This window comes from Pelodiscus sinensis, chromosome 3 (genome assembly GCF_049634645.1).
Source record: "Pelodiscus sinensis isolate JC-2024 chromosome 3, ASM4963464v1, whole genome shotgun sequence".
Classification (NCBI taxonomy): domain Eukaryota; kingdom Metazoa; phylum Chordata; order Testudines; family Trionychidae; genus Pelodiscus; species Pelodiscus sinensis.
The window spans coordinates 49,396,137-49,411,353 of record NC_134713.1 but is presented as its reverse complement, the minus strand read 5'-3'; the positions used below and the strand labels follow the sequence as shown (position 1 = coordinate 49,411,353).

The 15,217-nt window shown below is 47.6% G+C and overlaps 1 long non-coding RNA gene across 2 annotated transcripts in view; it reads right to left on the bottom strand.

The window, feature by feature from the left end:
• LOC112546443 (uncharacterized) overlaps window positions 1–15,217 on the bottom strand; it is an 89,390-nt gene that overhangs the window by 54,207 nt on the left and 19,966 nt on the right. The window contains exon 4 of one of the 2 annotated variants that reach the window (XR_012902267.1): window positions 12,267–12,778. The exons of the other annotated variant lie outside the window; for it this stretch is intronic. This is a non-coding gene — a long non-coding RNA (uncharacterized LOC112546443). Of the gene's footprint in view, window positions 1–12,266; window positions 12,779–15,217 lie in introns of those variants that run through there. 2 annotated transcript variants of the gene reach the window in all.

Here is a 15,217-nt window from a genome sequence, read left to right as displayed (position 1 = left end):
AATAAAATAAATCTTAATAAGTATTTGCCATGTGTTGGCCAATGGATCATTTTTCAATACAAGAACAGAACAAGGGAACAGTTAAACCCAAGAATGACAAATAAAATTCACCTTAACAGATGCAGATTTGCTCTAGTGTTATGTGAGAGGATAATAAAGCTGGCTTGCAAAATATTAAACAGGAACAGTGTATCTCAGGTGTATGATAACACATGCAAAACTAGTATTTTATCACATCAAACAACTTTTTTAATTTGCCATCATTTCTTAAATTCAGAATAATAAAACCAGTAATTAAATTGACAGAGTGTATACATTGTATTTTATAGTATATGGATAGATTTATTTACTCTCTCATTCCCTCCATTAATATGGGCTGTCAACATAATAGCCATTCCAATTATTGTGTTTTTTGCACAGTTACACAGACTTTCTTGGTGAGCCAGTCCAGCATTCCATAAATTTTGTTTAAAGAGAAAAAAAAAACCAATAATTGTTTTACCTAGAGCTGTCTGAAAAATTGTTTTTCCCATCCCATAGACATTTTCAAGTTATTGTTAAATTTTCCCATCTCAAATGAGGACAAAAAATTGAAACCTCTAAAATTTTTGTAAACTGAAAATCTAAAGAAAGTTATGTTTGAGTCAATAGAAACTGTTTCGTCTACCATCAAGATATTTTGTTTCAGTTTTGACCATTTTAATTGTTTTACCATAATGAGTTCAAATTTAAATTTAACATACAGAAAAGCAAAATGTGTCAAAGATTTGATTAAAATAGACCATTTCCCATTAAAACTTTTGTTTCAGTTCATGTGCTCCACTCTCTTTGAGCTCCTTCTTTGAACAAGGTAGGGGTCGGGGGTATGTCTACACTAGAGCGCTAATTCGAACTAACTTAGAACTAAGCTAATTCGAACTAACGCATCCAGACTAAAAAACTAGTTTGAATTAGCATTTTGCTAATTTGAACTAGCATGTCCACATTAAGTGGACCCTGAACCGGGGTTAAGGATGGCCGGAAGCAGTGCCGGCAGGGCATCAGATGAGGACTTGGAGCGTGGAGCTGCTGCCTCAGGCTAGCCAAGGGCTGTGCTTAAAGGGACTTGACCCCCACCCCAGACAGACAGTTCTCAGGGGTGCCCCACTTGCAAAGCAGTCCTGTCTTGGAGTGCCCTGAGTGCTCACACTGGGCACATCACACCACTTGGCCATCAGACTGGCTACACTTGCCGCAGGCTGCCATCTGGGGAGAAGGGGCAATTGGGGGGCTGCAGGAGAGCTTCCACCCCCAGAAGCCTGCAGATCCAACCCAATCCTCCCCATCGGGGGCTCGTGCCCCATTCCTCCCTCACCTCCTTCCACTTACCCCTCCCAAGCCCCCCTTCCTGATGTACAAAATAATGGACAATTGTGTTCAAAAATAGTATCTCTCTTTATTGAACAAAACTCGGGGAGACTGGGAAAAGGAGGTGGGAGAGGGGAAGAGAGAGGCTGGGAGAGGGGAGGGCAACTAAAATGATCAGAGGTTTGGAACAGGTCCCATATGAAGAGAGGCTAAAGAGACTGGGACTTCTCAGCTTAGAAAAGAGGAGACTGAGGGGGGATATGATAGAGGTCTATAAAAGCATGAGTGGGGTGGAGAGGGTGCATAAAGAAAAGTTCTTCATTAGTTCCCATAATAGAAGGACTAGAGGACACCAAAGGAAAGGAATGGGTAGCAGGCTTCAAACTAGTAACAGAAAGTTGTTCTTCAGAAAGCAAAGAGTCAACCTGTGGAACTCCTTGCTGCAGGAGTCTGTGAAGGCTAGAACTAGAACAGAGTTTAAAGAGAAGTGAGATAAAGTGATGGAGGTTGGGTCCATGGAGTGGTATTAGCCAGGTGGTAGGAGTGGTGTCCCTGCCCAAAGTATGTGGAAGGCTGGAGAGGGATGGCACGAGACAAGTGGCTTGGTCACTGTCTTCGGTCCATCCCCTCCAGGGTACCTAGGGTTGGCCTCTGTCGGCAGACAGGGTACTGGGCTAGATGGACCTTTGGTCTGACCCAGTATGGCCATTAAAAGCTCAGGGCTCAGGGTCGGGGGTCTCAGTGGACCACCTTGATTTTCATGCACACCTGCCCCTGGGTGGCCAGGCTGGCAGCTCTCCTGCCCTAGATGGCCACTTTCCTGTTCCTAGTGCGGAGGTTGTGGACGAGGTCCACGATGTCCGCACTAGACCAGGCCGGTGCCCGCCTCTTGCGGTCCTGGGCAAGCTCCCGGGAGCTGCCAGCCTGGTCCCGGGAAGAGGGGGAGGGCTGGGGCGCATCGGGTGGCTGGCTCGAGCCGTGCCAGGTTCAGGGTCTGCTAGCTGGGTGCTGACAGGCTTGCACCTGGCACTGGTACTGTAGCTAGCCCGTGCCCCTTTAAGGGCTCCGGGGTCGGGAGGGGGCCAGTAGAGTTTCCCTGATGTTGGCCAGAGTGACCACCAGGGAAAGCTGGGGAGGGCTAGCCTCCCACTAGTTCGAATTAAGGGGCTACACACCCCTTAATTCGAACTAGTAAGTTCGGACTAGGCTTAGTCCTCGTACAATGAGGTTTACCTAGTTCGAACTAAGCGCTCCGCTAGTTCGAATTAAGTTCAAACTAGCGGAGCGCTAGTGTAGCGCCTATCAAAGTTAATTCGAACTAACGTCCATTAGTTCGAATTAACTTTGTAGTGTAGACATACCCTTGTAGCTTGTGGTATGTCTACACTGCACACTTATTTTGAAATAAGCTAATCTGGAAGAAATTCTCCAAAATAGCTTATTTTGAAATAGCACATCTACACTATAGGAAAGCCTCAAAATTAGTCCGAGGCAGGCTTCCCTAATATGGATGTCCTACCTGGATTTAGAACCCCAGCATGCACTGGAGAATAATTCGTTTGAAATGGTTCTGCGGAGGAGCTATTTTGAAATAGGTATTCTGGAATAATCCACACTACTGCTATTCTGAAATAATCCACAGGGCGTTATTCCTTGTGTAATGAGGTTTACAGAAGTTGGAATAAGTCATGTGTTATTTTGAATTTCTAGGAAATTCTTCCAATTTTAACTGTATTAAATTCTATAGTGCACTCCTAGTTGGCTAGGTATTTCAGTCTCAGCAAGGTCTCCAGTGTTTATTTATACAGATATTCCATTGAAGTCAGATGTCTTACATTTGATCTTCTTTACATTTACATTAGACACGTTTACCTATTTAAAGCTGCTCACATCCTTATAATATAATGATGACTGGTATCTATGGATTTTGGGCTTCCGGTAACTTACAAGCCTACAAATGAGAAGTGGATATACATTTTCCAACTCCCCAGTTTGTTTATTAACCAACATATGTTATTATTATTAATTATTATTATTATTATTACTGCTACTACTACTTTGAGAGGTTGCAATATTTTAAAGTTTTTCCAACTTAAAATGTTTCACATGCCATTAAAGTGAGTGTAAGGGGGTCAGGGGCACATTCTACTATGAGTTACACCCCATAGAGTTTCCATGGAAAGCATGATAGCAGAATTTGGTCCCAGAAAGTCTGAGGATGAAGACTTGAATTTAGTCTGCTAGATGTACTTTTAATGAAGTTGATCTTGCATAGCTTTTTCTTTAAGGTTGCTCATTTTAAATATATGATTTATTTTAAAAGTTGATAAATTAAATAGCAAAAAAAATGTGTTTTGGGATTGGGAACAGGCTGTAACAATTGCAGTATCTATTCAGTGCAGAAAAATATTTAAATCCAAGATATTACAAGCATGGGGTATCTTCATTAGTAAAGTGATAAATAAATAAAAAAATAAGAATAGCTCCTGGAAATTGGCTCAGCTCTTCTATGGCTGATTCAGCAGAAAATCACCATGCCCTTGGAATTCCTTTTCCTTAAGTTCTTTAACATGGCTCAATCAATTTTCAGAACCAAATAGGTCTTTTTAAAAATGACCTGGCCGTTTGCCATAGGGAAACCATCTCCTTTTGCTAGAGGGCTCAAGGATCTTGAATCTTCTTTCCCTCTCTCTCTTTGGCTCATTTGAACCATATATAATATCAAATGATTCCCTGGCTGACAGACAAGGCCATCTCATCATATGGTAAATGGTAATACACTCCATTACACAGTAACTTTAAAATCACAGCCCCACTGAGGAGGCTGCACTCAGAACTTAATAGCTCTTCTGGCAGCCATCAGCCAGGAGCTAGTTATGTCAGCCAGAGAGAGCCAACCTTCCAGGGAGAGGTAGCAGTGGAACTACTTGTACGTGCTCCGTAGACTAGTCACCTTAGACAAATTTTAAATATCCCCGCTTTCTTCCTTCACATAGAAATTCTTTGTCTCTCTCTCCTACCCTTGCTGGTTGGATTTTGCTTTCTCTAAATCTGCTTACCACCTCTATCTATGAATGTACCTCTTGGAAGTATAAAGAACTTTGTACAGTATTAATGAAAAATTCATAGGTTGCTGAAGGTGGAGTTTCCATTGTTGTCTCACTCTTCCCTTTACATCTCTCTTCCCTCTCCCTTCTTTTTTTCTCTCCTCTCCCATGAATAGTATTGAGACATCAAAGTTAAATAGTCTATAAGCAATTTTCTGAGTCCAGTCCCAGACACAACCATAAGTTGGAAAACAGCTTCAAAAATGTTAAATGAAATTTTGTAAATCTTGAAAAGATAATTTAAAATAGTGGGCAATACATTGCCAGTTGTTTGTTTAAAATATAGGCCATTTTTACCACTCTTAATTTCATCCCTTGTCAACATAATTGCTATGGAGTCAAGGATGGGTTCAACTAGTCTCATTAGGAGTGTAGAAAATATCCTCCTTGTTTGAAAATAGCATATTACCTCCTCTGTCAGCAGGCCCAGCTGAACTTTGTATAGATCCTGCTGGTGGAATTACTACAGTTGGAAGATGTTAAATGCATGAATGTCCCAATACACTCTGTGGTTTATCATTTAGTGTCTCTCATATTTATTTAAAGTTAAGTTCATTAAACATCCACAGGTCATAGGAGGAGAGAAAAGCTTTTATCAGAGATATGTCAAACAAAGCAGCATTACTAGCAATAGGGAGACATGATGCATCACTGAGACATTTTACTTAGAGACAGTTTTGATCCATAAAGTTCTGATCTAAGTCAGATTCAAGATTCCCCACGACATGAGTTGTTTGCATTCTGAGGTTTTGTTTCAACTGAGATTTTCAAAACAGTTCAAAGTCAGATTTCTGAATGCATACTTCCCACAACTGGGATCAAAATGTCAGAAAAGCTTGGCTCCAGCATAGCCAACAATATAAGGAAATAATTTTCAAAACAGTCCACAGATCCAGAAGCACCAATTGTGACACATAAAGCCAGATTTTCAGATGTTGACCTCTTGAGGTAATCTGGCCCTTTAACTTAGTGCTAGCACTGGAGCTAAACTCCCTTGAAAACCTGTCCTAGATTATGGGTGGAAAAGCACATATGAAAATCTGGAACTTTAATTTTGACATTGATTAAAACTGTGCAAAACTACTATAGGTCGGACCTCTCTGATCCGGCACCCTCAGGACCTGACTGGTCCCTAATGAAGGAGTTTTTCCAGACCAGGGAAGGTCCCTTCCCTCCTGGCCTGGGCTGCCACTGGGCTAGGGCTCCGGCCTGCCCCCATTGCTGCCCAAAATGTCACCAGCATCGCAGCTGCCAGGGCAAAGCGCCACTTCCTGAGCTCCAAAGCCACCTGATTCCATGGCTGGGGCCAGAGCTCTGCAACCGGGGCAGAGCTGCACAGCTGCCTGGCTCTGTGGCCAGGGCTGGGGCTGGAGCTCTGAGCCTAGGAACAGAGCTCCCTGGCTGCTACTGGGGCTGGATCTCCATAGACACCGCTGAGGCCAGAACAACCTGCTGTGCCACTCATTCCCCCCACATCCTGGGTTGCCAGAGCCCCCAAATGCACTCCTGCCTCACTGCCAGACTTCCCTGTTCCTGGGCTCTGTGGTCCAGGAACATGCACGGTCTATGCCAGAACAAGAATGTTGCTGGACTCGGGAGTCCTGATTAAGGGAGGTTCTACCTATACATTCTGTTTCATGACATCTACTTAGGAAAACCTCCTGTACTCTTAAACTACCATGGGTATGTCTACACTACAGCGCTAATTCGAACTAAGTTAGTTCGAATTAGTTAATTCGAACTAAGCTAATTTGAATTAGCGCATCTCGACTTAAAAACTAGTTCGAATTAGCATTTTGCTAATTCGAACTAGCGCGTACACAGTGATTGGATGCTGGCGAGCACTTAAGGGTGACTGAAACTGGTTCTGGTAGGGCATCAGGTCAGTAGTTGCTTTGTGTGGCTGCTGTCTGAGGCTATCTGAGGCTCGTGCTTAAAGGGACCCCCCTGGACAGCCAGTTCTCAGCTTTTCCGCTTGCTTGCCTACCTCGCCGAGGGACAGCAAAGTGTTTTTCTCTGCGCCCGTCTGTGTGGGTGCTTCCTTTCAGGGACGTCGCCGCAGGAGGTAACATGGAGCCAGAGCTCGCCCTGCACTTTCTGGTGCAGTTTCTGGACTTGCTGCTGCAAGCCTGCCAGCAATGGCTGGAGGCTGCCTGGCACCACCTGGTGCACGTCAGCCCCCTGCCTCTCTGCCTGGCCACCCTAGGGGCCATGGAGCAGCTGCGGCGGCACCCGGGTGCTGCCCCGCCGCATCTGGCGTCTGGACACCAGCAGCGACTGGTGGGACCTCATTGTCCTGGAGCGCTGGCGAGACCAACAGTGGACCCAGAACTTCAGGATGAAGAGGGACACTTTCCTGGAGCTCTGTGAGTGGCTCGTCCCTGCTCTGCACAGAAGGGACACTCGCATGAGGCCTGCCATCCCCTTCCAGAAGCGTGTGGCCATCGCCTTCTGGAAGCTCTCCACGCCAGACAGCTACTGATCCATCGGGAACCAGTTCAGCGTGGGGAGATCCACCATCGGAGCAGTGCTCATGCAGGTACAGCACTCACCGGCCACTGGGCCGGGGGCGAGGGGGGCTGCAAGGAGGGGATGGGCCGCCCCAGGGAAAATGGGGGGATGGGGAGAAGGAGGCAAAAGTGCCCCGCACTGGAGGGGCTGGTCTCTCCCAGCCGTACTACACGCCACCTGGGGGGGTTGCTTCCGGGAGTGGGGCGTGGGGCACTGCCAGGGCACGAGCACTCCCAGCCACCCGGGCGCCCCACTGATTCGCGCTTTGCTGTGTCTCTCCGCAGGTGGTCAAGGTAATCAACCGGGTGCTGCTCCGCAGGGTGGTCTGCCTCGCCGACCTGGACACCGTCATCCAGGGGTTTGGTGCCCTTGGCTTCCCCAATTACGGGGGGGCCATCAACGGGACGCACATCCCCTTCCATGCCCTGGAACACCACGCCTCCCAGTACTTCAACCGCAAGGGGTACTTCTCCGTCCTCCTGCAGGCCGTGTGTGACCACCAGGGACAGTTCACGGACATTAACGTGGGCTGGTCCGGCAAGGCACACAACGCACGGGTGTACCGGAAGTCCTTCATGTGCCAGAGGCTGCAGGCCGGCACCTCCTTCCCCAACCGCCACATCAGGGTCGGGGACGTGGACATGCCCGTGTGCCTGGTGGGGGATGCGGCCTACCTCCTACAGCCCTGGCTCATGAAGCCCTACATGGGGCACCTCAACCCTTCCTGCCAGGTCTTCAATGCGAGGCAGACCAGGGCCCGCATAATCATTGAGGAGGCCTTCGGGCGACTGAAAGCCCGATTTAGATGCCTCCTCACCCGCCTCGACCTCGCAGAGCACAACATCCCTCCCATGGTGGCAGCATGTTGTGTGATGCACAATTTGTGTGAGCGAAAGGGGGAGGCTTTCCTGCCAGCCTGAATGGCTGAGGCTGACCGCATGGCTGGCCACTACGCTCAGCCCCACACTGCCGTTGTCTGGGAAGCCCAGCGGGGGGCTGTCTGGATCCGGGAAGACCTGCGGTAGAGATTCCATGTGGAGGAGGAGGACTGAACTCTCCCTGCATGCCCCACTGGGGCATTCTTCCACCCTCCCCCCTTCCCCTCCCTAACACCCCTTCCTAATGTCAAATAAAGACACCTGTTTTGCAAACAAAAATCTCTGTTTATTTTACATAACTGGGGTGGGGAGAGAGAGCAGTGAGGGGAGGGGGAAACCTGGGAGGAGAGAACTGGAAGGGGGTGGAAGGGGAAGAAGGGAAGGGAAAGCTCAGGCTTGGGGGTCGGGCTGGCTATCCCGTCTCGCAGCTCTGCACGTTCGGGGGCGTCAGGGGGGAATGAGTGTGGAGGGTGGGGCAGGAGGGACTGGGAGTGTGGAGGAAGCGGGAGAGGGAGCAGGGGCAGCAGGGGGAGCAGGAGCAGGGGGAGCAGAGGCAGGGGAGCAGCAGCAGGGGGAGCAGGGGCAGCAGAGGTGGGAGGAGGAGCGAGAGCTGGGGCAGCTGCAGGAGCTGGAGCAGGAGGAGGCAGGAACCGGTCGACCAGGATCTGGAGGTGGCCTCTGAGGGCACAGCCCTGCTCCTCCAGCGCCTCCAAGCTCCGCTGGTGCAGCCGAAGGTCCTCCCGGACCCATTGCTCCTGGTTGTGGAGCAGCTGCTCCATGAACCTGAGGTGCCGCCGCTGGTAGTCCTCCTGGTTCCTGGCACGCCTGCTGGCCCGGGTGTGGGTGGCTGTTGCAGGCGGGGTGGTGCGCCCTGCAGTCCCAGGTGCTGCGGCTGTGGTGAAACAAGAGCAGCGGTCAGTTCTCCCTGGGGACAAGGTGGGTGAAACCCAGCCCCCCTCTGCAAGGCCAAGGCCCCTGCATGTCACCCAGCTGCTGCTCCATGGTGGGAAAGGCCCAGGCGCATGGTCCCTGGGCTCCCTCTGCTCCCACCCCCCCGTACACCTAAGGGGAGCATGATGGTACTCACATGTGGAGCCCTCCCCGGCCTCGGACGACACAGGTGATGTGGTCTGTGGGGTTCCTCGGGGGTCCTGGGTCCTAGGCAGGCTCCTGGCTCTCGGCGTACTCCGGCTCCTCCTCCTCAGTGTCAGGGATGGATCCCTCTGCCCCGGGGTCGATGACCACCCGGGGGGCATGGACGGCGTGAGCCCCCAGGATGCAGTCCAGGGCCTGAAAGTGGGGGCAGGCCTCCAGGTTGGCCCCTAGCTGGCAGGCCCGGGAGTAGGAGTGCCACAGGTCCTTGATTTTACAGCGGACGTACTCCCGGCTCCGCTGGTGGCCTCTGGCGGCCAGGCTGGCAGCCATGAGGCTGTACACGGCCGCGTTCCTGTGGCTAGTGCAGAGATCATGGATATTGGAGGCTTCCCCCCAAACCTCGATGAGGTCCATGATCTCCGCACCTGACCAAGTGGGCGTCCGTCTCTTGCAGCCTCAGGCAGGCTCCTGGGAGCCGCCAGCCTGGTCCCGGGAAGAGGCGGAGGGCTGGGTGGCATCGGGTGGCTGGCTCATGTTGTGCCAGGTGCAGGGTCTGCTGTCTGGGTGCTGGCAGGCTTGCAACTGGCACAAACTGTGTAGACAGCCCGTGGCCCTTTAAGAGCTCTGGGGCCGGAAGGGGGGCAGAAGAGTTTCCCTGGTGTTGGCCAGAGTGGCCACCAGGGCAAGCTGGGAAGGGCTAGCCTCCCACTAGTTCGAATTATGTGGCTATACAGCCCTTAATTCGAACTAGTTAATTCGAACTAGGCATTAGTCCTCGTAGAATGAGGTTTACCTAGTTTGAATTAAGCGCTCCGCTAGTTCGAATTAAGTTCCAACTAGCAGATCACTAGTGTAGCGCTTATCACAGTTAATTCGAACTAATGGCTGTTAGTTCGAATTAACTTTGTAATGTAGACATACCCTATGAGTATTACCCAACACATGTGCCCAACACATGGGTAAAGTATTAGCTTCCTAAATGAGGGACTGGGAGAAGGGGGATCTGAGATGAATGGGGTAACTTTTTCTATGATTCTATCTTGGATGGTTAGACACAACAAATACTGCATCTTCATAGAGCTTAAACTAGATAATCCTTGCTCCCTTCTAATTGTGTGCCTCTGTGAATCTATGCTGGGGAAGCATAAGGGTTTGTTAATCCTAGCCAAAATGATATGGATCCTGCAATATGTATTAGTTACCACATTGATTCAAACCAACCCTGGGCTACTTATGTATTTATTCATCTACTCCATCTTGTTTCTGAGGTTTTGAAATCTTTTAGCAAGGACTTTCATTTATTATATGTTGTACAGTCACTAGCACAATGGGGCCCCAGTGGAGTCATGACTTATCACAACATAAACGTTTAACTCATCATCAGTGTCCCCTGGATTTCTTTCAAATTCCAATTTGCGGTAATTCATCAGTTCCTCATGAGAAAAATAGCTTTCATCTTGTTGTGCAAGATTTTATTATCTCATCATTCAAACATGGTGCATAGTGTTTTCATTATCTCTGCATCTATTTGCATAAATAAGCCAGTCAAAATAAAAGCTTTCACACTTGTTGGAAATGGATGACCAGCTGTCAGTGAGGAGAGGTCCCTAGTGACATTCTCTCTTTCTCTCACCAGGCTGGGACAGGGATTTGGGTTGCCTGAGGGGAAATGAGTCTTCAGCTGGTGATGTGCATTCTGGGCTGGGGCCAGGGATGAGAGACTTGAGGTGCAGAGATGCAGAGAAGGGCTATAGGCTGGGGAAAGGGTTGGCTGCAGGAGGGAGTTTGGGATGCTGGGTTCCAGCGGTGTTTACTGCAGCTCCTGGAAGTGGCTGCTGGATTCCTGTGGCTCCACTGCCCTCACACCCACAGGCACTGACCCTCAGCTTTCATTGATTGTGGTTCCCAGCTAGTGGAAACTGAGGAGCTGGCGCTTGTGTGGGGCAGTGCATGGAGCCTACCTGGCCACCTCTGCACTAGGGACACAGGGACCTGGGTGTTGCTTTCAGAAGCCACAAGGAACCAGGGCATGTAGGAAACCTGACTTACCTGTTAGCCCCAGGTGGCACTCTGAGGGAGAGGAAATGAGGCAAGTAGGGGAGGAATTGATCTGTACCCCCTCCCCAGATTTCCCTTGAGGATTTCCAGATGTCTCCAGACACCAGTTTGAGAAATTCTGGAATAGGTCACAAAGTCTCCATCATGGCCCTCCTAATGGGCACCCAGGACCACCTTATCTGAGTCTGTGTGAATGCTTTTCAATGGAAGGGCCTCTAAGGCAGGCTGGGTCACATGAGCCAGCAACTCAGCCCCATTATCATGTTATTTCTTTACCTACCTGAGCCCTTTACCTGCCTATTCAGGCAGCAGCAGAGGGAGAAAATCCCCACCTCCAGCATTGGCAGTGCCTTCTTCCCAGAAGGGCAATGGGTACAGAAAGCCCTCTCCTTGTGCTAGGGGATTCATACTGACAGGTCTGAACACTGACAATATGGGGAATTAAATTGCCATAACCCCCACCTGGGCTTCATAGATACATGAAGATCTCCCACCCCCAGTCCTGAGGTTTACTCCTGCCTGACCCCTCCCTGCACCCCAACATTTACTGCAGATATGCATGTGCCAGTTATCACGGTGTCAGGGTTCTCTTTAATGTCTCCCCATGTCCCTGCAGAGAGCAGAGAGGATGTGCTGTCACTGGAGAGCAAAAATTTAGAAAATCTGAAAAATTGACTCTTCCCTTTCAGAAATATTTCATTGATTCTTAGCCGCTTTCCCCACGAAGTCTGAGTTTTTGTACTGCAAAAATCTAATGTTTGATTTATGAATCATCTGACATGAGAACGAGTCATTTTTGTTGGAGATATTTGATCTGGATCTATATCAACTCCTTTTATGGCAGAGTCATAAATATTTAGTCAACATGTCCCATTATTATTCGCTTTTGTCTTTGCATTTCTAGGTTCCAATGAGGAAGGGAAAGAGAAATTCTAAAACACGAAGAGAATGTTTTTATATCATTGTATTTTTGACTGGATGAGAACTGGTAAGGCACTGAAAGTCAGAAGGGAAAACTTATTATGCCTAATTCTTTAGATCCTAAAGGTGGTGATGAATTGTTTAGATAAGATTCAGTAATGCTGTGTTGAATCAAATTTGTAGATTGCTAGAAATCAGATAGCAAATCTCTAAACTTAATTTCTGAGGACAGAGTAAGTTATGAGAGAAAGCATCACAAGTTTAATGTTTATAAAAGGTTTTTGTAAACATGTAATATAGGATCAGGGAACTCTTACTTAGTGTAATATTTGAATCTTATTTTATTTGTACTAGCTAAATTGTCTAAATGAACATTTTTCAACCTCTGGTCCACAGACTATGTTTAAGAGACCTGTAAAAATTGAGTAAAACATTAAAGTTTCAGATTCAAGAAAAGAATTCCAGTTTGGGACTACCCTTTACAAGACAACAAATGGAAGTGTTCTTGTTACCGTAAAAGACCACAGTTTAGCACATGCAACATTTATAGCTGAATTCTCTTCAGTCAGTTTTCAGGCTTAGACTTGTATGAAAAGGGTCTGCAGACCATAAGTTAAATTCTCAACATAGTCTTCACCTCCCTTCAAAAATTGTGAATGAAAAAAAGGTTGAAAACCACTAGTCTAAATGAAAAGTCTTTAAAATCTGTTGTGAAAAGCTGGGGTCCAATTCTCAAAGACCTCGGTGAGCAGAAGCCATACAAAATTACAGTGGAAGTGGCTAATCATAAAATTGGACTAATTTTTTCTTTCATCAATATTGCATTTTCAGTCTGTATCTTCAGGCAGCAATATGTAGGTGCTAAGAATGAAAATAAAAAGATGACTAATGACTTTGGTTAAAATTTAATCTCTTAATCTAATGATGCTCTTCTTTAATTCTTACCCTGTAAAAAGCCTGAACTCTTAACTCAATTTCTTAAACTTATATGAACATTTATTTAGCTGGTAGAGTGATTATTAGTGAAACAAAGGCTTCAGAAGGGTAGCCAAGTTAGTCTGTAACAGGAAAAACTTAAAAAACAACAAATAGTCGAGTAGTACCTTAAGGACTAACAAAACATATAGATTAGTGAAACAGTACAACTCTGGCTTTCCCCCTGATTAGTTTTGTTTTGTAGTCTTCCCTCCAACCCCCAAATATACAGATTTATAAACCAACCAGAACAGCACCTCCACTTACAATTATTACTGTGTCACCTTTAATGTCACAGATATATTGTTTGGGTATGGGCTTTGATTCTTGACATTAACATACATAAGCTACATGGTATTGTTCCTGTGTTTTGCTTAATCAAGATACATATTATAGGTCATGAGCCTTATTCCTTGCAGGAGGAATAACGGTAGTTCGAATTAGGAGCTTTAATTTGAACTACCTAGTCTGTGCCGCGTGTAGCCGTGGGCAGGTAGTTCGAACTACGGGCATTTAAAAATGGCGCCCACTATGGGCATTTTAAAAAATATTTAAATCCCGGGCTTCATTTGCAAGTTTGAATGCCTACATTAGCCATCCTAGTTCGAACTAGGGTGGCAGTGTAGACATACCCATAGGGAGTTAGGGTATGTCTACACTACAGTGTTATTTCAAAATATCTAATTTTGAAATAGTTATTTCAAGATAGCTTATTTCAAAATAATGCATCTACACACAAAATGCATTTCAAAGTAGCGTTTTGCTAGTTCAGAATAGCACATCCACACTGAATGGATGCTGAATCACATTTAAGGCTTGCTGGAACCAGGTCCAACAGGGCATCAGGTCAGGAGTGTCTTTGTGTGGCTGCTGCCTGAGGCTATCTGAGGCCTGGTCTTAAAGAGACACCCCCGAACAGCCAGTTCTCAGGTTTCCCTTCTTGCTTGCCTACCTCAATGAGGGACAGCAAAGCATTTTGTCTCTGTGTGTTCTGGTTGCCCTCACTTGGGACACCACAGAACTCTGCAACATGGAGCCAGAGCTGCCCCTGGGCACCCTGGTGCTTCTCTTGGACATGTTGCTGCGAGCCTGGCTGCACTTTCTGCAGGATACCATCTGGGAGGTCCATCGGGGGGTGTCAGTATCCAGGAGGCCCTGCAGGAGAGCTTCCTCCCTGAGGAGCACTAAGAGCCTCCCTGGTCTGCCCCACTGGAGATCTGTGCCTCATTCCTCCCTCACATCCTTCCACTTATCCCTCCCTAGCCCCCCTTCCTGATGTCAAATAAAATACATGTATTTTCATGAACACAAACTCTCTGTATTTAACAACACTGCAGGGGGGGATGAAACTCTGGTGAGATTGGGGAAAGGAGGCGGGAGAGGAAGAGAGAGGGGAGGGTGAAACCTGGGAGGAGGGTCCTGGAAGGGGGAAGCAAGCAGAAGAAGAGGGAGGGGAAGCTCAGTGCTCAGGGTTGGGGATGTCACCGGACCAACTTGATTTTCATGCGAACCTGCTCCTAGGTTCGCATGTGGCCTTTAGTGGGCAGGCTGGCAGCTATCCTGCCATAGACGTCCACATTCCTCCATTCAGTGCGGAGATCACGGACGGTGGGGGCAACACCCCGAAACCTGAATAAGGTCCATGATTTCCATCCTGGACCAGGAAGGCACCTACCTTCTCTGGGCCCTGGAAGGCTTCTGGGAGTTGGCAGACTGCTCCTGGGGAGTGGTGGAGGACTGGCTGCCAGTGGCTTGCTGGCTCATGTTTTCGGGCCACTCGGTCACGGGCAGTGACTACTGGCTCTGGGCTTGCAGGCTTGGAGGTGGCACAGGCACTGTGGCCAGTGTCTACCCCTTTAAGGGATCCAGGGATGGGGAGAGGGAGAAGAGTATTCTTGGTTGAGGCCAGAGTGGCCACCAGGGCACCCTGGGAAGGCTGGAGGCCCCCTATTTCAAAATAAATGTCTACATAGCACGTATTTTGAAATAGCAATTTCGAAATTGGCGTTATTCCTTGTGGAATGAGGTTTACCAATTTTGAAATAAGACCTCCGCTATTTCAATTTAATTTCAAAATAACGGAATGGCTGTGTAGATGTTAGGATAGTTATTTTGAAATAATAACAGCTGTTATTTTGAAATAACTTTGCTGTGTAGACATACCCTTAGGCACCTAAATCTGGTGTAAAAGACAAGATAAATGAACACAAGCTGATAGGAGAATATAAAGAAAGAAAGAGATTATATTAGCCATTGTGATAGACAGTGATCTCAGCACAACAGATGCCTAGCCATTGATTCTAATGTTTCCTTAGTTGATATATT